This window comes from Brachyhypopomus gauderio, unplaced genomic scaffold (genome assembly GCF_052324685.1).
Source record: "Brachyhypopomus gauderio isolate BG-103 unplaced genomic scaffold, BGAUD_0.2 sc81, whole genome shotgun sequence".
Classification (NCBI taxonomy): Eukaryota; Metazoa; Chordata; class Actinopteri; order Gymnotiformes; family Hypopomidae; genus Brachyhypopomus; species Brachyhypopomus gauderio.
The window spans coordinates 1158916-1183552 of record NW_027506902.1 but is presented as its reverse complement, the minus strand read 5'-3'; the positions used below and the strand labels follow the sequence as shown (position 1 = coordinate 1183552).

Here is a 24637-nt window from a genome sequence, read left to right as displayed (position 1 = left end):
CGTTGATAATGAGATTCTCCTGAATATTTTGACACCAAGGTTGTGGTGATCCGATGAAAAACCAGGGACTAGTACAAAAAAGTAGGTTTTGCATATTATGCAAATTAGGAAAAAATCTAAGTAGGCGGAGCTTAATGGTTCTTGAGGCTTTTTTGTTTGTCTGAAGCCAAGGAATGCACCTGAAGTGGAATTTTGTTTCTAGGCCATACGGTTTGGAAGATATGGACCAAAACGCAAAATGGTGCGCTATAGCGCCACCATCAGGCCAATGTGGGTCTCTGTGCTTTGGCACGGTCTCGCAAAGAGACTACACCATTCTGCCAAGTTTGGTGTCTCTGGGCCTTACGGTCTAGGCTGCAGTATGCGTTTTATGCGGAGAAAAATAATAATAATAATAAATATAGCCGCAAGCGGCAATTGGCGGGTTCACACACGAATAGGCCACTTGGCTTCAATAGGCAATAGACCCAATAGGTCCTTTAGACCCAAAAGAAGCTGTTTGAGTGGAAAAAATGCACAAATAAATCAATGTGCAAAAAAATGTTCAATTGGGGCACTAAAGGCCCAAAAGGATCAAAATAATGTGTATTGGCAAAATGATTCAAATCACAGAACTAAATCACATGCTGAGATCAGCTTTGTGTGTGTGTTTGTGTGGTATTTCATGTGAGAAATAGTTTTCAGTCCGTTCCGATGTTTGGCCACTAGATGGAGCCCAAGTACTACCATACTGATATCTCATTAATCTCAGTAATGCAATATGACATTTTGGTGAATTAAAAGGTTCATTTCTGGTCAGGCAGTGCACATTTTGTTATAAGATGCAATTGCAATGTTATAGAACTTATTGATCTGGATCATACAAGACCAATTACTTGTCTGTATTCTGCATAACAAGATTGCAGCATGAGTTTTTATGTTTTCTTAGGTTTTTGGGTACTGTAGCGCCCCCGACAGGCCAATTTGAACCAAACTTGGCATACCTCACAAGGACTTCAGGATATAAAAGCCTTTCAAATTGGGAATTGATTGCATACATGGTTTATGAGTTATAGCAATATAGGTCATATATGGCATGGCCACAATGATATAATGGGAAAATGGACCAATCAGAAAAATAAAAATCCAACATTTTTTTAATCACGTTTTACCTACAGAGTCTACTGATTATGCTCATAGCAATTTTTCCATAATTGGATCAAATTCCTATGACTAGTTTGTAAATAGCTATTTTCAAACAATAGATGAATGTGACAAAAGTATGCATTTTTTAATAGGACTTGTAATTGCAAAGTTGTCAGGTCTACTGCAAGGAATAAAATGAAACAAGTTGCATGTTCCTAAGTGAAAATTTGGAGGAGTTATGCATGATTTTCACAAATAGCGCCACCTAGTGGCCATATGTTTTAAAACTGCACAGCATGACACATAGTCCTGAGATATGCACAGTGGTGAGGTTTCATGTTGTTTGGCCAATGGTAAGTCTGTCAAATGGCCAATTATTTCAAATAAAAATTAATTGGCTCATGGCGGCCATGTTTTTTGAGTGATGATGTCATCATTGTGTGTCTTGATATCACTTGGGCCCCTGATGATGCCTGTAAAGTTTTGGCTTGATGTGACTAATGGTTTCTGAGATACAGTTTTTCCCATGTTATAGCGCCCCCTATTGGACAATCGTGGCCAGCTTTGACCTATGACCTCAGAGTCATGTGCCCTAACAACTGTTAAAATTTTATGAAGATCGGTCAAAGCGTTGCTGAGATATGGCTGTTTAAGTAAATTTGGCCACGCCTTGGAGCTATTGATTGACATGTGACAACCAGACTGTATGCAAATCTCAAAATGTTTTTAAGCAACTTTGATAATGAGATTCTCCTGAATATTTTGACACCAAGGTTGTGGTGATCAGATGAAAATCCAGGGACTAGTATAAAAAAGTAGGTTTTGCATATTATGCAAATTAGCAAAAAATCTAAGTAGGCGGAGCTTAATGGTTCTTGAGGCTTTTTTGTTTGGCTTGAGCCAAGGAATCCCTCAGAAGTGGAATTTTGTTTCTAGGACCTACGGTTTGGGAGATATGGACCAAAACGCAAAATGGTGCGCTATAGCGCCACCATCAGGCCAATGTGGGTCTCTGTGCTTTAGCACGGTCTCGCAAAGAGACTACACCATTCTGCCAAGTTTGGTGTCTCTGGGCCTTACGGTCTAGGCTGCAGTATGCGTTTTATGCGGAGAAAAATAATAATAATAATAATAAGAAGAAAATATAGCCGCAAGCGGCAATTACGGGGTCCAAGCGCAGGGTATGGGCACCATCTGGCACGCCTGAGATGCGTAAGCATGTGTGTGTAATCACTGGGTAGGTATGGGTGAAGCAATGTGTATATGAAACCTATAGGTAGGCCATTGCATGTGTGTGCATGTGTAAGAAAGATGTAGGGGTAATTCAGGAAATTCTAGTATAGCGCCACCTAGTGGTGCAATTCCCGTCATGCTTGAGTATGTCTTAGAGGGTGTGTAGATGAACATAATATGTGAGTTTCATGTTGATTGGCATATGATAAGCTTGTGAAATGTGAACTGAAAGCTGATTGGTCGATAGCGGCGGCCATATTGGACATATGATGGTGCAGGTCAAGGACCTGTGTCATAGGTGCATATAGATGATGCGTACCAAGTTTGGAGTTATTTGGCCAATCGGTGTGGGCAGGAGTTTTTTGGCCGTTATAGCGCCACCTAGGTGTGCATGTCTGCCAAAATGTATGTGCCGGTCTAGACACCCAATAGGTACATGTGTGTGAAATTTGGAGTGAATACATGAAAGTATGCCTGAGATACAGCAGAATATGTGGATTTTTGGCGAAGGAATTTTCTACGATTGACTTTTGATGCATGTGGCCACGCCCATGTGCAGAAATGTGCACTTTGGCTCCATAACAATTAAAGTTCAGACTCTTGTGAGCGCCTGGATACCACATATGTGCATGTATGTGAAAAATCCAGGGACTAGTACGCGCTCAAAAATGTGTGCAAATTTGCATATTATGCAAATTAGCTCGACATGTAAGGGGTGGAGCATATGGCTTCAATGGAACTTTTTTTAGATGAGCTCATGCCTGATCAGATGCAGTTTGAATTTTATCTCTAGGACATACGGTTTAGGAGAAACACCTGTCTAAACTTTTTCATGCGTTTGTGTGCGCTGTAGCGCCACCTATGGGCGGATCGTGCTGGTGTGTTACACCTGAGTAGCGGAGAGGAGTTCTACAAGTTGGCCAAAGGAGAAGTCTGTAGGTCTTACGGTTTAGGCTGCACAACGCGTTTTAAGACAGAAAAAAAATTGGCATATGAAAAGCTTGTGAAAGGTGTACTGAAAGCTGATTGGTCGATAGCGGCGGCCATATTGGACATATGATGGTGCAGATCAAGGACCTGTGTCATAGGTGCATATAGATGATGCGTACCAAGTTTGGAGTTATTTGGCCAATCGGTGTGGGCAGGAGAGTTTTTTGGCCGTTATAGCGCCACCTAGGTGTGCATGTCTGCCAAAATGCATGTGCAGGTCTAGACACCCAATAGGTACATGTGTGTGAAATTTGGAGTGAATACATGAAAGTATGCCTGAGATACAGCAGAATATGTGGATTTTTGGCGAAGGAATTTTCGACGCTTGACTTGTGATGCATGTGGCCACGCCCATGTGCAGAAATGTGCACTTTGGCTCCATAACTTTTAAAGTTCAGACTCTTCTGAACGTTTTGATACCACATATGTGCATGTATGTGAAAAATCCAGGGACTAGTACGCGCTCAAAAATGTGTGCAAATTTGCATATTATGCAAATTAGCTCGACATGTAAGGGGCGGAGCTTATGGGTTCAAATGTATTTTTTGTAGAATGGAAGATGACTGATCAGATGCAATTGGAATTTTTTGTTTATGACATACGGTGTAGGCGTGACAATTTTTTGCGCTCTATAGCGCCACCTATGGTCGGATCGGGCTGGCGTGTTGCGCCTGAGTAGCGGAGAGGAGTACTACAAGTTGGCCAAAGGAGAAGTCTGTAGGTGTTACGGTTTGGTCTGCACAACGCGTTTTAGGGCAGAAAAAGAAGAATAATAATAATAATCGGAACAATTACAATAGGGTTCCAGCACCTTCAGTGCTTGGACCCCTAAAAACCCGACAATTACAATAGGTTTCCCACACTACGTGTGTGAACCCTAAATATAGCCGCAAGCGGCAATTGGCGGGTTCACACACGAATAGGCCTCTTGGCCTCAATAGGCAAAGGCAAAGGTCCTTTAGACCCTAAATGTGAAAAAGAAGCTGTTTGAGTGGAAAAAATGCACAAATAAATCAATGTGCAAAAAAAGGTTCAATTGGGGCACTAAAGGGCTAAAAGGATCAAAATAATGTGCATTGGCAAAATAATTCAGATCACAGAACTAAATCACATGCTGAGATCAGCTTTGTGTGTGTTTGTGTGGTATTTCATGTGAGCAATAGTTTTCAGTCAGAATATGGCCACTAGATGGAGGCCAAGTACTACCATACTGATATCTCATTAATGTCAGTAATGAAATAGGATATTTTGGTGAATTAAAAGGTTCGTTTCTGGTCAGGCTGTGTACTTTATGTAAAAAAAAAAGATTCAGTTGAGGCACTAAAGGCCGAAAAGGATCAAAATAATGTGTATTGGCAAAATGATTCAGATCACAGAACTAAATCACATGCTGAGATCAGCTTTGTGTGTGTTTGTGTGGTGTTTCATGTGAGCAATAGTTTTCAGTCAGTTTCGGTGTTTGGCCACTAGATGGAGCCCAAGTACTATCATACTGATATCTCATTAATATCAGTAATGCAATGACATTTTGGTGAATTAAAAGGTTCATTTCTGGTCAGGCAGTGCACTTTTTGTTATAAGATGCAATTGCAATGTTATAGAACTTATTGATCTGGATCATACAAGACCAATTACTTGTCTGTATTCTGCATAACAAGATTGCAGCATGAGTTTTTATGTTTTCTTAGGTTTTTGGGTACTGTAGCGCCCCCGACAGGCCAATTTGAACCAAACTTGGCATACCTCACAAGGACTTCAGGATATAAAAGCCTTTCAAATTGGGAGTTGATTGCATACATGGTTTATGAGTTATAGCAATATAGGTCATATATGGCATGGCCACAATGATATAATGGGAACATGGACCAATCAGATAAATAAAAATCCAACATTTTTTTAATCAGTTTTTACCTACAGAGTCTACTGATTATGCTCATAGCAATTTTTCCATAATTGGATCAAATTCCTATGACTAGTTTGTAAATAGCTATTTTCAAACAATAGATGAATGTGACAAAAGTATGCATTTTTTTTTAGGACTTGCAATTGCAAAGTTGTCAGGTCTACGGCAAGGAATAAAAAGAAGCAAGTTGCATGTTCCTAAGTGAAAATTTGGAGGAGTTATGCATGATTTTCACAAATAGCGCCACCTTGTGGCCAAATGTTTTAAAACTGCACAGCATGACACATAGTCCTGAGATATGCACAGTGGTAAGGTTTCATGTTGTTTGGCCAATGGTAAGTCTGTCAAATGGCCAATTAATTCAAATAAAAATTAATTGGCTCATGGCGGCCATGTTTTTTGAGTGATGATGTCATCATTGTGTGTCTTGATATCACTTGGGCCCCTGATGATGCCTGTAAAGTTTTGGCTTGATGTGACTAATGGTTTCTGAGATACAGTTTTTCCCATGTTATAGCGCCCCCTAGTGGACAATCGTGGCCAGCTTTGACCTATAACCTCGGAGTCATGTGCCCTAACAACTGTTAAAATTTTATGAAGATCCATCAAAGTGTTGCTGAGATATGGCTGTTTAAGTAAATTTGGCCACGCCTTGGAGCTATTGATTGACATGTGACAACCAGACTGTATGCAAATCTCAAAATGTTTTTAAGCAACTTTGATAATGAGATTCTCCTGAATATTTTGACACCAAGGTTGTGGTGATCCGATGAAAAACCAGGGACTAGTACAAAAAAGTAGGTTTTGCATATTATGCAAATTAGCAAAAAATCTAAGTAGGCGGAGCTTAATAGTTCAAATTTATTTTTTATTTGCCTTGACCCAAGGAATCCAACAGAAGTGGAATTTTGTTTCTAGGCCCTACGTTGTGGGAGATATGGACCAAAACGCAAAATGCTGCGCTATAGCGCCACCATCAGGCCAATGTGGGTCCCTGTCTCTATTTCTCTCATTGCACACCTGCTGCACCTTGTTGCCAAGTTTGGTCTTTCTGGGCCTTACTGTCTAGGCTGCAGTATGCGTTTTACAGGGGGAAAAATAATAATAAGAAAAACTTCAGCAATTACAATAGGTTTCCCACACTGTGTGTGTGAACCCTAATAACAAGCGGCAATTGGCGGGTTCACACACGAATAGGCCACTTGGCTTCAATAGGCAATAGACCCAATAGGTCCTTTAGACCCAAAAGAAGCTGTTTGAGTGGAAAAAATGCACAAATAAATCAATGTGCAAAAAAATTTTCAATTGGGGCACTAAAGGCCCAAAAGGATCAAAATAATGTGTATTGGCAAAATGATTCAAATCACAGAACTAAATCACATGCTGAGATCAGCTTTGTGTGTGTGTTTGTGTGGTGTTTCACGTGAGCAATAGTTTTCAGTCCGTTCTGATGTTTGGCCACTAGATGGAGCCCAAGTACCACCATACTGATATCTCATTAATCTCAGTAATGCAATAAGACATTTTGGTGAATTAAAAGGTTCATTTCTGGTCAGGCAGTGCACTTTTTGTTATAAGATGCAATTGCAATGTTATAGAACTTATTGATCTGGATCATACAAGACCAATTACTTGTCTGTATTCTGCATAACAAGATTGCAGCATGAGTTTTTATGTTTTCTTAGGTTTTTGGGTACTGTAGCGCCCCCGACAGGCCAATTTGAACCAAACTTGGCATACCTCACAAGGACTTCAGGATATAAAAGCCTTTCAAATTGGGAGTTGATTGCATACATGGTTTATGAGTTATAGCAATATAGGTCATATATGGCATGGCCACAATGATATAATGGGAAAATGGACCAATCAGATAAATAAAAATCCAACATTTTTTTAATCAGTTTTTACCTACAGAGTCTACTGATTATGCTCATAGCAATTTTTCCATAATTGGATCAAATTCCTATGACTAGTTTGTAAATAGCTATTTTCAAACAATAGATGAATGTGACAAAAGTATGCATTTTTTAATAGGACTTGTAATTGCAAAGTTGTCAGGTCTACTGCAAGGAATAAAAAGAAACAAGTTGCATGTTCCTAAGTGAAAATTTGGAGGAGTTATGCATGATTTTCACAAATAGCGCCACCTAGTGGCCAAATGTTTTAAAACTGCACAGCATGACACATAGTCCTGGGATATGCACAGTGGTGAGGTTTCATGTTGTTTGGCCAATGGTAAGTCTGTCAAATGGCCAATTAATTCAAATAAAAATTAATTGGCTCATGGCGGCCATGTTTTTTGAGTGATGATGTCATCATTGCGTGTCTTGATATCACTTGGGCCCCTGATGATGCCTGTAAAGTTTTGGCTTGATGTGACTAATGGTTTCTGAGATACAGTTTTTCCCATGTTATAGCGCCCCCTATTGGACAATCGTGGCCAGCTTTGACGTATGACCTCGTAGTCATGTGCCCTAACAACGGTTAAAATTTTATGAAGATCGGTCAAAGCGTTGCTGAGATATGGCTGTTTAAGTAAATTTGGCCACGCCTCGGAGCTATTGATTGACATGTGACAGCCAGACTATATGCAAATCTCAAAATGTTTTTAAGCAACTTTGATAATGAGATTCTCCTGAATATTTTGACACCAAGGTTGTGGTGATCCGATAAAAAACCAGGGACTAGTATAAAAAAGTAGGTTTTGCATATTATGCAAATTAGCAAAAAATCTAAGTAGGCGGAGCTTAATGGTTCTTGAGGCTTTTTTGTTTGGCTTGAGCCAAGGAATCCATCAGAAGTGGAATTTTGTTTCTAGGCCCTACGGTTTGGGAGATATGGACCAAAACGCAAAATGGTGCGCTATAGCGCCACCATCAGGCCAATGTGGGTCTCTGTGCTTTAGCACGGTCTCGCAAAGAGACTACACCATTCTGCCAAGTTTGGTGTCTCTGGGCCTTACGGTCTAGGCTGCAGTATGCGTTTTATGCGGAGAAAAATAATAATAATAATAATAATAAGAAAGAAAAAACCCGACAATTACAATAGGTTTCCCACACTACGTGTGTGAACCCTAATAATAAGAAAGAAAAAACCCGACAATTACAATAGGTTTCCCACACTACGTGTGTGAACCCTAATAAGAAAAATCTCAGCAATTACAATAGGTTTCCCACACTACGTGTGTGAACCCTAATAATAATAAGAAAGAAAAAACCCGACAATTACAATAGGTTTCCCACACTACGTGTGTGAACCCTAATTACTGAAGCCAGATTATGAAAATACAGATCATTTGCTCACTTATTTGTTGGATGACCATCAATGTGACAAAAATGTGTCCTGTGCCCACTGTTGTTTTATAACTAACTGTCTAAAGCCTCCTCCTCAAAATTACTACCTCAAAAATACTGTCCAACATTTTATTTATGTTTCTCATCACAGGGGGCACTGAATAATTATTATAGCACTGGATGATTAGCTCTACTGTAGTTTACTGTTGTATAGTATGTGTCACGGTGGGGAGGCCGGGTCGCCGACAGAGGGCGCGTGTAGCCTCTCGCACTACTTCACAACACACGCCCCGAGCACCAATACTTACCGTTATTTGGAAGTTGCTAAGCTGACTGCTTTGCAGTCTCTCTTTTGTTTACTTATTGATGGAGAATAAAGATAATGTGTTGCAACCCTCGCCTTCGGCCGCCTCTGTCCCCGCGTCACAGTATGCTGTAGTATATGTTATAGTGCATGACACACTGAGAGCCAAAAAAGCAGAGAGGCAGAAACCGGAGAGGAGATGAAGATCATAATTGCAATAAAGTTATTTTAAAACATTTTAAATCACATTGCAAAATTTTGACAGGCACATGGATGAATGACAGGATGACTTTGATTGACTGGATGACGTTGATTGACAGGATGATGGGTGATTGATAGTGTCACGTGATGGGGGGTTGCAGTTCAGTCATTCATTTTAAATGTCGTAAATAATTTTGATTCGAACGGACCTTTATTTTCTCTCGTGTGTCAAAGTCAAAGTCAAATTTATTTATATAGCGCTTTTCACAACACATGTTGTCACAAAGCAGCTTTACAATCGTATGGGTCCAGATCCCTAATGAGCAAGCCAAAGGCGACAGTGGCAAGGAAAAACTCCCTGATGGTGGGGATTAGGAAGAAACCTCAGGAGGACCAAGACTCAAAAGGGAACCCATCCTCCATTGGGTGGCCTGTTAGCACAAGTCCGTGGTGCGCAGGATGGTTCTACAGTTAAAGTTAAGGTCCTTGTTCCCCGGCCAAGTAGTTACAGTCCCTTTGGTGTAGATGGTGAGCCTCAGGTAGGAGCTAGCATCAGCACGTCCTCTTGCGGAAATGGCACATCCAACCCCGGCATCAGTACATCCACCGGCAGGCCAGACCATCTCCCAGGTGCTTGTAGGTGCTTGTATCCAATCGTCTTGGGTAGAAGCATGCAAAAACATAGACAATACAGGCTGAGTGGACATCAATTTAAACCACCATTGATTTAAATATACATAGCCCATAGTAATTAGCATGTGGCTCCGGCAGACTAACACGAAACACAATGCAAAAACACAGATAAACAAATGAATTAAAAAGATCATGATGCAATCCAGTAAAAAGCAAATAAAATGAGTCATACACACACACACACACACACACACACACACACACACACACACACACACACACACACACACACACACACACACACTCAGTGAAGATTAGTGGGAGGGTCACACATGAGATGCAGCACCAGCAGAACAGAGCAGGCAGGTTATTGTTTCTCACACTGCAGGCAGTTAATCGATATTTCATCAGCAGCATGAGTGAATCGACAGAGGAACGGTCATTTGTACTGAGAGGCTCAAGGTTTTTCAAAGCAATCATATTGAATGTTCGGTATATCAAGTAATGCCAGCATCTGCTGAACAGAGTGTGTGTGTGTGTGTGTGTGTGTGTGTGTGTGTGTGTGTGTGTGTGTGTGTGTGTGTGTGTGTGTGTGTGTGTGTGTGTACCTGCCAGGAAATCCGAGCATACACTCTCTCTCCACTGTTCTCCCTCACACTCTCTCTAAAGTGCTTTATCTGATGTTACTTTGGTTCTGTGCTGTTTTCTACACACTAAACTGAGACCGCCTGTGCCATTGATTTGAAACCACTGCCAGATCAACTTTTGTGCAACAATTCCTATCGACTTCCAATAACTCTGTGTGTGTGTGACGCTGGGGCTGAGGCGAAGGATGAGACACGGAATCCTTAGTTTCCACTGACGTCACTTTTATTCTTACAGATATTGCGCAAGAGCGCACGAATAACATGTAGCAAGCACAAACACACACACACACACACACACACACACACACACAACGTGTAGACTTTAGACAACGACGAGCACAGGACACTGCGCGAGCGCACATTAAATAGACAAACCACATTAGCCCCACGTGATTACGAGACGATTCACAGGTGATACACATTATCCCACGACATAGCCCTCACCACGGAGTTCCACAGACGCAGACAAAGCACGTGGACCACGTATACACACGCCCAAAGGGGAGGGGCCGGGGTCCTCAACGTGACAGTGTGTGTGTGTGTGTGTGTGTGTGTGTGTGTGTGTGTGTGTGTGTGTGTGTGTGTGTGTGTATGTGGATGTAGGTTTGTGTGTGTCATACCCAGTGATGGCTAAGTTACCTTGAGAAAGTAATCCGATTACTGATTACTGATTACTCCTTTTAAAAGTAACTTAGTTACGTTACATATTACTTGATTTTAAAAGTAACTACGTTAGATTACAAGTTACTTTAGTAGTTACATTCAGCAGCAAAATTTATTTTTTCCAATACTCATTTTATTGGAAGTGCATTTTTAACAGTAACAATGTATTGAAGCAGGTTCGGTAACCGAGGCAGAAACTGCTTAATCCAAAAATCCAGAGGAGGGAAACTTTATTGATAATGCAACCCTGGCGCGCGCAGTCGCCCCCGCAGTCGCGTTACTGACACTGGTCATACCTTTTTCCCCGATGCACCATTTTATAAATACGTTTTAATTTTGGGACTTAAGCTTTTGAAAAATATGTAAATATAAATTAAATGCATTCAGTTTCACATACAAATTATGATGTATATATAAAAACTAGAAATTTGTGTTTATGAGTTGAACAGTAATTCAACCGTATTCAGGTTGTGAGACAAACTGAAATGTATTTATTTCTGAACAGTGAAACGTATTTGTGATATATGTGTAATTTATGGATTATCATTTACACATCTGTATGGTGTTTGGTGACTAATCTTTTTTCATACAGTTCTTCCTGCTTCGTCACCAGGCGACAGTGCACTGTATGTAACTCTGCGAATCTACATTGATGTCAGATCATGATTTAAAGAAAAAAAATTACGATGTCCTAATGTACTGAAATAGCAACATAGGATCACCAAACCTTTTATTGCTTTTATTGACTAGGGCCAGAATAGAATCAGGTTTCTCTTACAGATAGGAACCAGTTATGTATGATGCATGTGTTATTTGTCTGGACTAATGCCTTACAGACATACAGAAGGCCTCTGAAATTGCCTCTGAATCATTTGACCTGTGCACACCACTGCATGTGTCATGTTTCCAGTTAGATTTGAGGGCTGAAATTATGTTGGGCCAGGCCAAAATCAGGTTTCTCTTACAGATAGTAATGTGTTATGTATGATGCATGTGTTTCTTGTCTGGCCGAACGCCGCATGCAACAGGCCTCTGAAATTGCCCCTCTGAACCATTTCACCTGTGCGCTTAACTACTCAATATGCCATGTTTCCAGTTAGATTTGAGGTATAAAATGATGTTGGGTCAGACTAAAATCAGGTTCCTCTTTTAGGGAGCGACCTGTTCTTTATGATGCATTTGTTATTTCTCTGGCCCACCATCAATAAGGCCTTCAATAAGCCACTGAAACTGCCCCTTTAAATGCGTTCACCTATATTCCCACTGCTCAATATGCCATGTTGTGTGCTGGTATTTCTTCTTCCGATTCATTTGTGTTCTAGAACAGCATTTCTGTGTTTTTAGTTTTCAAATCTAAGAATATGTTTTCTTACATTAGAAATGCTGACAAATTCAATCATCACGTACAAATTGTATACAACTAGAACTACTTGTAATAGAAACCGTTTTACAAAAGGAATGCTTTCATTATGTTTTAATATTTTTTTCTACATTCACAAAACCAGTATGGGAAACAATAACCTCTTAAATGCTCCTACGCTCGTTTGCTCCTTAAATGTATGCTCCTAGTAATTATATATATAAATATATATATATATATATATATATATATATATATATATATATATATATATATATATATATATATATATATATATATATGGATGGTCTGTTTCCAGTGGAGTTCTGTTTTCATGTCCACTATATAATCAAGTATTAATAGTTCATAGCACCTTCAACTGTGAGAGAATGCAGCTGCACAAACAATGATATAATCTTTGATCTTTGTGAAGATAAATGTGAAAAACATAAATGAGGATGAGAATACAAAAACCTTTTCAGACTAACACAGCAACAGCAATACCTGTGTTTTGTTAGACGAGTGTGTGTGTGTGTGTGTGTGTGTGTGTGTGTGTGTGTGTGTGTGTGTGTGTGTGTGTGTGTGTGTGTGTGTGTGTGTGTTTTGCACCCTCTGTTCCTGACTGTTTAGAATTGTTCTGTTGCCTCGTCAGCTTATAGTTTTTTGTTAGTGTGTTGAAGACCAAGTAACAAACCCCTCGCTTCTCACACCCTCCCTGCTGTCATTTCAGAAAAATGGTGAGGATGACTAATGGGGTTTTCCCCATCATCCGCAAATGACGTAACTCCACACTGGCTGTTCATATGCATAATCTAATGTCTCTGATAGCCATCAGCCACCACTCACATGTACAGCAAGACCATGAACACTTTGTAAACATTTTGCTTTGTAAAACGCAATAGTGTTTGAAGGGGAGATATAAGGTAAATATAATTTTATGTGTAACAAGGGATGAATTAGGATGCCAAGGCAGAAATGCTGGTTTTCTTACACGTGTTTATTCAAACAGTAATACATGAAACGCAACAGGGATGAGGCTTGAACAAAGACACTTGACAAACACAATATTGACACAAGACACACATGCCATACATAATGGTAACGAGACAAGTGAAAAGTGCAACAAATAACACACACAGAACCCACAAATACACACACATATTCACAGACAAACATGAAGGAGGAGTCGGGGCAGACCGTGACATTAAGATTGATACTGACACTGATACACACAGATCCATATAGATATACTGATACACATAGATACACTGATACAGACAGATCCACATACCGGTACATTTACTGATACACATGCAGGGGTTGGACAATGTAAACTGAAACCTGTCATTTTAGTGTGGGTTTCATGGCTAAATTGGACCAGTTTGTCTGCCCTTGGTGAGTCCACCATTGGCTTGGGGCCTCAAGCAGTTGCCTGTTGAATTTGAATATGCAGTCAAAATTCTGAATTCCTTGAAATGAAAGAGTGTCACACCTTAACGCATGAGTCATTAAAGAACTTCACTGATATTACAATATTACTATTGTTTGCAGTGAGAACAAACACACACACTAGGGGTCTGTGTTACACACATGCCTCAGTGGACAGCGCTAGCTCCAGTGCCCTGGGAGCGGTAGGTGTTAAGAGCCTTGCTCAAGGGCACTTGAGGCATGGCCTAGATGAACCCACAATCCTTCTGTCACAAGACCAGTTCCCAGTTTTTTTTTTTTTTTTTGCAAATACATATTTTTTGCATTTTTCCATGTGTTCTGTCTGCTAGCTGACAGTCTCAGGTTTTCTCCTATTATCCCTGTGCCTGGTTGGTAGCCCCGTGCCACATGCAGTGTTAGTTTTGTTTAACTAGTTGAAACCGAGACATTCCTCTGTGAGCGACGGTGGAGGACACAGACGACACGGGCGTGGCAGGTGGGGAGGAAACCATAGAAACAGACAACAAACATACATGCACATACTCCAACACCTACACACAACACAGCACAGGGGGAGGAGGGGTGGGAATGCCTTCCTTCACCTGTTTCCTGCTCCCTGGGGCAGGGCTGGGCTGATCCTGGGCTGATCCTCATCCTGGGACTGCTGCCGATACTGGGTAGTCCACAGGGCCGGCGCAGTGAGGGGGCGTCAGAAAATGTCGGGGGGGGGGGGCGAACGTAAGTTGTTGGGGGGGGGGGGGGGGGGGTTGCGTGTAACGATTGTCGAGCGGCCGAGGGGGCACCATGTAGCGATTGTTGTAAAATAAATGGGTCTTATTTTTTACATTGAGGGGGCGGGACACCTCGCCTGAGGGGGCGACGCCCCCATTCGCCCCCCCGTGGCGCCGGCCCTGGTAGTCCAGCCATTTGCCCCTGCCGCGGAGGGTGTGTTAGTTTGGATGAACGTGTGTCTTTGTTCGTGTTGTGTATGTGTTGGGGGGGAGGGGGGGTGGATATATGGGTGTGTGTGTGTATATTGGGGTGAATGTGTAAGTACATTTGTGGGTGTATATATGTCCGTAAGAGTGTATATGGGTGTGGGTGAATGTGTGTGGGAGTGTATGTTTGTGTGGATGTACATGTGCGTGTAGGTGTATATATGTGTGAGGGTCTATATATGAGGGTGAGTGTGGGTGTCTGTGTGTGTGTATGTGTGTGTATGTGTTTATGGATGTGTGTAGGTGTATACATAATGAGGGTGTATATAAGGGGGTGCATGTATGTATGTAGGGGTGTATACATGGGGGTGAATGTAAATATGAGTTTGAGTGTATGTGTGAGGACAGCTGGTTCTGGTTCGGGGGCCTGTTGTGCCTGGTCCTCTCCCGGCTGCTCCCCTGTGGTTACTTCTCCCCCCCAGGGGGGGGCGCCTTTGGGTTTCGGGGCCTGGCTTGGTGCTCCAACGTGGCGGCTCGGGGCTCCTCAGCAGGAGGGGGGTCCTGCCGGGTGTTGGGTGGCTCTCGGAGTTGAGTGGTTGTGTGCTCTGGTTCCTCTGGTTCCCCTGGGTCTGCGCTCCTTGGTTGGGGGGGTGCTGTCCGGGGTCTCCCCCTCCTGCCCGCTAGGGCGGGCATGCGGGGGTCACAGGGAAGTGCAGCCCTGGAACACGGAAGGGCCGTGGGTGGGTGGGATTCCCAGGTCTTTCTCTGCCTGCCTCTGGCCTCTGGGGGAATGTTGTCGCAACTTTCTACCCATGCTGGTAAGTACATTCTGTACATTTATCCTATGCTGCACTTACCAGACAACAAGGCGAGATTAATGAGCAAGGAACAACACAGACACGAGGAGCAGGGAAACCGGAGTGACAGCTAGCCCTACGTCGTAGCCCTACGCCACATATTGTTGCGTAATGAATGGGGGAGCATTTACTTTCCACAAAGCCACATAGCTACAATGACAAAAATAAAGAGGAAAGTACCTTAACACAGTACACAAATGAAGTAAGTTAGCTCAGCATGTATGGCGCCTGTATGGTCTCTAAAGCATGTTGAGGAAGGCATACAGTGGAGGCTCTTGCAGTGCGGCGACGCAGACAGTCTCAGGGTGTGAGCCCAATGTATAGCACTGGAAGAGCGAATCTGCAGGCTTAAAATAGTGATCAGAGGTCATTGGGACGCATGCAACAATAAGTAGTTAATATACGAGTGATTGGGAAGGGCATCTCCCTCACGGCTTGGGGCCAGCCTACTGTCTCCGACCACTATCTAGTCCAATTCGACCTTCATCTTAACCTAAATACCTGCTCGTCTCCTCGGCAGTGTATAAAGAGCTTGATAAATTCACCAACCGCAAAACAGTTTATTGAAACCCTCCCTGACTTAACTGCTTTAGCCTACTCGCCATCTGATCCAGAGAAGTTAGATAGTCTAACCGACTGCTTAGAGAATACCTGCAGATCAGCTCTAGATATAGTAGCTCCACTCAAACATAAAAAGGCTAGATCTAAAAAGCTCGCTCCATGGTACACAGACCAAACTCAAAACTTAAAACAAATAGCACATAAAAAATCAAATAAGTTGGAGGAATTCCACTGTGCTTGAAAGGATAGCATTATTGAATACAAAAGGGCACTGACTAAAGCACGCTCAGAATACTTAGCCTCACTGATCGAGAATAATAAAAACAATCCTAGATTTCTTTTTAGTACTATTTCTAAACTTACAAAAAATCAACCAAGTGCAATGTACACTAGTAATACACTAGTAATGTATTTATTGATTTTTAAAAATAATAAAATAGAGAATATTAGGCAAAATATAAAACCATTTATAGGTAATCCAACTGGTATTTCATCTAGTTTGGTCGATATTGATTTAAATTTTACATTAGGAGAAACACTTGAAGCTTTTCATCCACTCCCACAATCAGAATTAGAGAAAATAATTTCATCATTAAATTATACTACTTGCAAACTAGATTTGGTTCCCTCAAAATTATTGAAAGAGGTATTACCAGTTGTGTCTGAACATCTTCTAACAGTAGTTAACTCATTCATTACAATAGGTCACAGGCCCAAATCCTGTAAATTAGCGGTTATTAAACCTCTGATGAAGAACCCAAATCTTGATCTAGATCTGTACTATCTAATTTTAGACCCATTTCGAACATATGATTTATATCCAAGATCATAGAAAAAGCTGTAGCCCAGCAATTATGCTTATATCTGCATAGGAATCACATATTTGAAAAGTATTTAGGCCCCACCACAGTACTGAAACAGCCCTAGTTAAAGTAACAAATTATCTCCTCCTTGCCTTAGATCAAGGCTATATATATCTCTATTAGTGCTTCTTGGTCTTAGTGCAGCTTTCGACACAATAGATCACAGGATCCTGCTAGAACTGTTAGAAAACTGGGTTGGAATCTCAGTCACAGCCCTTGCATGGTTTTACTCTTAACTAATCGCAATCAGTTTGTAGAGCTCAATAATATTCTGTCCAAACATACAAAAGTGAAATATGGGGTCTCGCAAGGCTCCATCTTAGGACCATTATTTACATTATATATGCTACCATAGTTGGGCATAGTTATAAACAAACATGGTGTCAACGTTCACTTATGCAGATGACACTCAACTTTATATATCAGCCAAACCTGTTGACAAACACAATTTAGGAAAAATTGAGGCCTGCGTAAGAGATGTCTCCAAACTTCCTCCAACTTAATGAGGACAAAACAGAAGTTCTCCTTCTGGGCCCAAAGGCCGCATGACAGAAAATACCATATCTAATGCTTAATCTCACAGACTACCTCATTACCCCTGGCACAGTAGCCAAAAATCTCAGCGGCATACTTGACTCTGACCTATCATTTGATAAATACATAGATAATACTACTAGGATGGCTTTTCTACATCTCCGCAACATTGCCAAGCTAAGAAATCTATTATCACAGCATGATGCAGAAAAATTGGTGCATGCCTTTGTTAGCTTCAGATTAGACTACTGTAACTCATTACTGCCAGGATGCTCAAATAGGAATCTAAATAAATTTCAAATAGTTCAAAATGCCACAGCCAAAGTTCTGACTAGAACTAGAAAATTCGATCATATCAGGCCAGTCCTATCAGCCCTGCATTGGCTCCCAGTTAAATTCCGTATTGATTTTAAAATTCTTCTATTGACTTATAAAGCACTGCACGGGCACTGCACAGGAACTTATTTCCTATTATGAACCCCCACGTCCACTAAGATCACAGGGTGCGGGCATTAGTTCCAACAATTAATAAGGTAACAGAAGGGGGAAAAGCCTTTTCTTATAAGGCCCCCCAACTATAGAATAACCTTCCAGAATGTGTCCGGGACTCTGACACAGTCTCAATCTTTAAGTCTAGGTTGAAAACCTACTTATTTAGTTTTAATGCCAATGTCTCAGAATGCTCCCAAGTCTGTGTTACCTTCTGGTTCTGCCTTTTCAGCTAGGCTGTAATAATTTAATTTAATGCCGGAGTTGCTGCTACACTCCAGAAATGTTTATAATTTCATCTGTCCCGCATTTGACCTCATACAGAGCTAATTTTCTCTGTTTTATTTTCTCCACATGGCTGCCCGCCTACCCGAGGAACACTGAGATGAGGAGAGACAAGCCTTTCCTGAGATCCATCCTGGGCCAGCCACCTCCTGCCTAACCAGATATGATGAAGGATAAACCCACAACCCTGGGCCCTCTCACCATCCTCTGCTATGACTAACATTACCAACCATCAAGACATTTAGGACTGAACAGGAATTACATAAAGAACTCATGTATAACATTGCCAACCATCAAGACATTTTGGTCTGAACAGTAATTACATAAAGAACTCATGTATATAAATTAGTGGTGGGCCGTTATTGGCGTTAACGGCGTTCGATAATGTGATACTCTTATCGGGTGATATAAAAAATATCCACATTAATCTATTCTTAAAGTTGGGTTGGGAACTGGGTCAAAATAGGAAAGCAAACTATGATGACTTTCACCTTGATAGTTTAGCTCGGCTGTATTCCTAACCAAATTGCACAGAAGGGGGCGAGAACGAGTTTTCAAACCTGTGAATTACAAAGACTACCACAACAAATCGCACATGTGCTTATATGGATGCAGCCACGAAGCCGCCAGGTTTGCTTCATGGAAAATTCACTTTTAAGAAGCTTCCTAATGGAGACATTGACAAGACTAAAGTTGTTTGCACCTTATGCAACGTGGAATTATTTTATTGTAGGAGTTCTACCAGTCTGAAGTACCATTTAAACACAAAGCACCCGTTTGCTAATGCTGCTGACGCTGGGTCAAGCACTGATGCAGCCCAGGGAAAGAGTCGCCGCCAAACTACTCTGAGTGCAACCAATCTCTTCGCTCAGTGGATTGCCACTGCTGCTGGCCCACAAGCATGGTTAGAAACCCTCCTGGCGTCGGCCAGAGGAGGTTAGCCCCCCCCCGAGTTTTGGTTCCTCTCAAGGTTTCTTCCTCATGCTCTTAGGGAGTTTTTCCTTACCACTTTCGCCCATGGCTTGCTCACTGGGGGCTTGGACTCGGACACTTGTAAAACTGCTTTGTGACAACAACTGTTGTAAAAAGGGCTGGATAAATAAAAATTGTTTAATTGATTGATTGATACTGTGACAGGTCTATTAATAACATCGATATCTTGCTTGTGATTATCATTTTAGATTAAAAAAATACTTGATTATACACAAATTTTGCTTAAAAGTTTTACTTTTCAAATAAGTGCAAATAAAATAATTTGATTTTTTAAACACTTTATCACATATTATTATTACATGTGTATGTGATCTAGGTGTTTTATGGAAAAAAACACCTCATGTCCAGTTAATACTGTGGCATGTTCCTGTAGTTTGCAGGCAGGTTATAGGCTAGGCCAGATTACTCTTTAGTTATTTCAAATCAAATCAAATCAGATTTATTGTCACATCACCAGAGTACGGGTACACCGGTGAGTGAAAAACTTGTGTGCAAGTTCCACAATTTGCAGCAACAATATTTACAATAAGATGTATAAATTACAAACAATTAAGCTAGTGTATGTACATATAAAACTTACTCTGTAAAATGTGTTTAAATAAATGTGCCATATTTTGTGTCAATTGTGATTTTTACACCGCAATCAAAATTTGTCCTCTGCTTTTAACCCATCTGTGCAGTTAGAACACACACAAACTAGTGATTACTAGGGGGCTGTGGATCACATGTGCCCAGAGTGGTGGGCAGCCCTTGCCCGGCGCCCGGGGAGCAGTTGGGGTTAGGTGCCTTGCTCAACGGCACCTCAGTCATGGCCTCAGGTCTGAGAATCGAACCCACGACCCTCCGGTCACAAGACCAGTTCCCTACCACCAGGCCATGACTGCCCTGTAATGTCATATGAAAATAAAAATAAGTGTTGTTCTAATTTTGCACAGAGAATGGAGATGAATGTAACAGGTTATGGAGATATTATAATGCTGTATAGATGTGCCAGTAATCACAGTGAGTTATGATGCTGTAGTAATGTCAGGGTATGGAGTGAGTATATGGGAGAGCAGGGGTATTGTCTCGGGTTGGTATGATTAAGTCCAATAGTCCAACTGTGCAGAGGTGCAGTGTGATATAAGAAGTACTGTGGTGCTAATGCATGTAATGGGGGGTGTGGGTTGGTCAGGGCTGATATTACTGGCTGTTCACTAGTCTGATCACATCTTGAGTTATTTCAGATATTAGGTTAGATATTACAGGGCCTAGCATAGGACCCACAAAACTTTAAAAGGAAGAATTATTTGCTACTGTCTACCCATGATTCATTTTAACTGATTAAATTTGAATGTTTATCAAATATACATATACCTTTTGTAGAAAATGACTTTAGACATGATTTTCATGTGTGCATGGAGCTGATTGGGTTTCAGAGTTCAGCATTACCATTCTGCGTTGGAATTTCTATGACAGTCTCTTAAAAATGGCCTCCTAACCATATATGGAGCATGGGACCCTATTTACCATGATGAAATGAAGTCTGAACTGAAATGGCTGTTTAGGATGACTCATCACACAGGGGAGCTATGTGACATGGTAGCTCGACTGCTTGCTTTCTCTTTACCAGAGGAACAAACATTGGCTCAAGGTTATTGACATGGTGTTATCTAAAGCATGGTATAAAGGTACTGTAACGTACCAGTCTGGACAGGCATGATGCAAGTGAGTGCAGGAATTTTGAATTTGTTTATTAATAAAACAAAACGGGGACTCAGCAGGGGAGGAGAACTGTGCAAGGAAAACAAACACGACAAGAGGGCTAACAAACTCAACCTCAAAAAATAACACAATGGGAAAATGAGACTCCAAACTATTAAAGAAATACGCTCATGGTTACCACACATAACACTAACGAGCCTAACATGAATGGGGACAGAAAACAGGATCAACATAGGGAATAAGGGCAAACCACTTAACATGAACACCCATAATACAACAGCACTAGGAATCTACCAGGTAATAACCGAAAGCATGAACTTAGACATGAAGAAACAAAACAATGGGAGCAGGGAAAATCAAAACAGCAGAGACAACATACCAATAAGGAGACCTAGGACAACTTACAAACAATGACTGACAAGGGACTAACACAGGAAATATAAATACAGATAGAAACCAGGAGACAAACGAGACACAGGTGGGAATGGTGATGACAGGGGCGTGACAGACAAACGGGGAACCATGGAAACAGGGCGGGAAAGAACTCTTAAGCTCAACACGACACCTAGCTTGTTTCTACACTTCTGCATCAGTGCTAGTTACATACAAATTAACAAAAATATATATTTCTAATAAGTGTGGTTCTGTCAAATTGAGCAGGTATGATGAGTTGGGTTTGTATAATTTGGACTTAAATTCCTCCACAGGAACCCCAGTGTTCTTTTGTTGATGTGGCAACATGCAAAAAAGAGCTTGAGAAAATGCTTGAGAAAAGGACAAACAAAAAGGCTTCTAATTTGAGTGTGAAAAGAACCTGTTACCTCCTCAGCTAACCTCTAGCTGTCATAAATCCTGGGACACACCCATGACGTGAAAAAATTGACTCTCCGCCCCTCACTCCTCTTTTGGGGGCTCTTATGTGTAGAATGCATGTACATTTGTCTTTGTGTTTGTTAACGTATGTGTGTGTATTACTTGTTTCACCTGTCTCTTGTCTTGTTTTCTTTATGTGTTGCACTTGTGTCTTGTTAGTGTTTGTGTATTTAGGTGTGTGTTTGTGTTGAGTGCTCATCTTGTGTCAGAGTCCTGTGTTTCTGCTAGTGCTAAGTGCTATTGCTGTGTGTGTTAAAACAAATGTCTACTTTAAGAATGCTTTTCATCACCGCATCCTGCCTGTACTTCACAAGTTCAACTTCTCCTTCTCCTGTCCTCCAAGCAGAACTTAATGTAAATATAATAACTCAGGTACATCAATGTCATTTCAGTGTTCTTATAAACATTCTTTATAAAATGATTTTGAAATAATTTTGCTCACAATTAATACGTTTGCAAAATATGTTTTTTTGTGAATGCCATTTTAGAATAAACAGCGAGGAAAATAAGTATTTGAACACCCTGTGACTTTGCAAGTTCTCCCACTTAGAAATCATGGAGGTCTGAAATTTTCATCTTAGGTGCATGTCCACTGTGAGTGACATAATAAAAAAAAAATCCAGAAATCACAATGTCCATATCCATCTATCCATCCATTCTCATCTGCTTATCCAGGTCTGGGTTGCGGGGGCAGTAGCCTAAGAAAAGAGGCCCAGGTTTCCCTCTCCCCAACCACCTCTTCTAGCTCTTCCGGGGGGGATGCCGAGGTGTTCCCAGGACACCCGGGAGATAAGATCACTCCAGTGTGTCCTGGGTCTTCCCCAGGATCTCTTCCTAGTTGAACACGCCCGGAACACCATACCAGGGAGCCGCCCAGGTGGCATCCGTACCAGATGCCCAAATCACTTCAACTGGCTCCTCTCTACCTAGAGGAGCAGCGACTCTACTCCGAGCCTCTCCCCTATGACCGTGCCCCGTACCTTATCTCTAAGACAGAGCCCGTACACCCTGCGGAGAAAACTAATTTCAGCGATCTCATTCTTTCGGTCACTACCCAGATATTGTGACCATAGGTAAGCGTCAGAACATAGGTTGACCAATAAATCGAGAGCTTTGCCTTTTGGCTCAGATCTCACTGTACCACAACAGTCCAGTGCAGTGTCCACAACACTGCAGCCGCTGCACTGATCCGCCTGTTAATCTCTCACTCCATCCTTCCCTCACTCATGAACAAGAACCCGAGATACTTGAACTCCTCCACTTGAGACAAGGACTCAGTTTTGGTTTTAGAGGTGCTGATTCTCATCCTGGCCATGATCCAGCTCTGATCCAGCAAGAGCTGTTGGTCCTGGCCTGATAACCAACAGGACCACATCATTCACAAAACAGAGATGCACAATCCTGAGGACACCAAACCGAACCCGCTCCGCCACTTGGCTACGCTGAGAAATTCTGTCTTGTTAGAAATTATTTAATGAGTTTAGGGAAGGGGGTAACTGACACTATCACTTGCTAGCTAGTAGGCCTAACTACCTTTCTGAAGAGGAAACCATTATATTACCTCTGGTTTATTGCCGACTTTCTTCATCCTCTTTTCTCCTTTTTCTACCATGGGCACCAGAGGACTTCTGCCTTTTTGACGTCTTTTCGAGGAGATGTCACTCACTCTGTGGTGTCTTTTTCCCCACAGAGAAACAGTAACAAGGTGCGCAGAGCGCGGGGGCGGGCCGACGGGCGGGGGTGCAAGCAGATGATAGGTGTTGTGTGTTATTATAATAAATATTAATTTGACTAATATTATTAAACAATAATTATGATTATGTGGACTTTGCTTGTTTTCACATTTATTAATTGTTCATTTGTAAAAAAATATAAAAAAATAAAAATAAAATGAATGCACACAAGCGCCCCCCTGTACAGACGATGCCCTTAGCATTTGCCTATATTGCCTAACGGAAGGGCCAGCTCTGGTCCCAGTGTTCCATAAAGAACTTCAAATCGTGACTCATCTGACCACAGAACAGTCTTCCATTTTGCCACACTCCATTTTAAATTACCCCTGGCCCAGTGCAAACGTCTGAGCTTGTGGAGCTTGCTTAGAAATGGATTCCTCTTTGCACTGTAGAGTTTCAGCTGACAACGGCGGATGGCACGGTGGATTGTGTTCACTGACTGATTTCTGGAAGTATTCCTGAGCCCATTCTGTTATTTCCTTGACAGTGACATTCCTGTTTGAGGTGCAGTGACGTTTAAGGGTCCGGAGATCACAAGCATCCAGTAGGGTGTTACGGCCTTGACTTTTACGCACAGCGATCGTTCCAGATTCTCTTAATCTTTTGATGATGTTATGCACAGTTGATGATGCTATTTAATGATAAATATTCTGTCCTCCACATTTTCATTATATAATTGTACTGTTTCATTCTGGGTTTTTTATTAAGATATACTACATAGTGTATACAGTACATATATGTATTGTGCAGAAGTTTATTATTACTCTATTATTACTATTAGTTAAGTATCTAAACCTGCTCCAGTTTCTCATGTGGCCCCTTGCGAAAATGAATTGCCAACCCCTTCATTTTATGAGTCAGCCACTCACAGGTGGTTTGGCTGCTTCCTGTTGCTAGGATACTGTTTTTGTTTATGATTGTGTTTATGTCTTGTCTAAAATACAACTAGATACACCTTATCTCTGCCTTTTTTTCAGCAATTGTTTCCCAATCATGCATTTCCTGTATTACCAATTTAGGGCATAAG

General features: G+C 41.4%; 1 protein-coding gene across 1 annotated transcript in view; it reads right to left on the bottom strand.

The window, feature by feature from the left end:
• The window catches only part of LOC143493074 (TOG array regulator of axonemal microtubules protein 1-like), a 61228-nt gene that overhangs the window by 21709 nt on the left and 14882 nt on the right, over positions 1-24637 (bottom strand). The window lies entirely within an intron of this gene.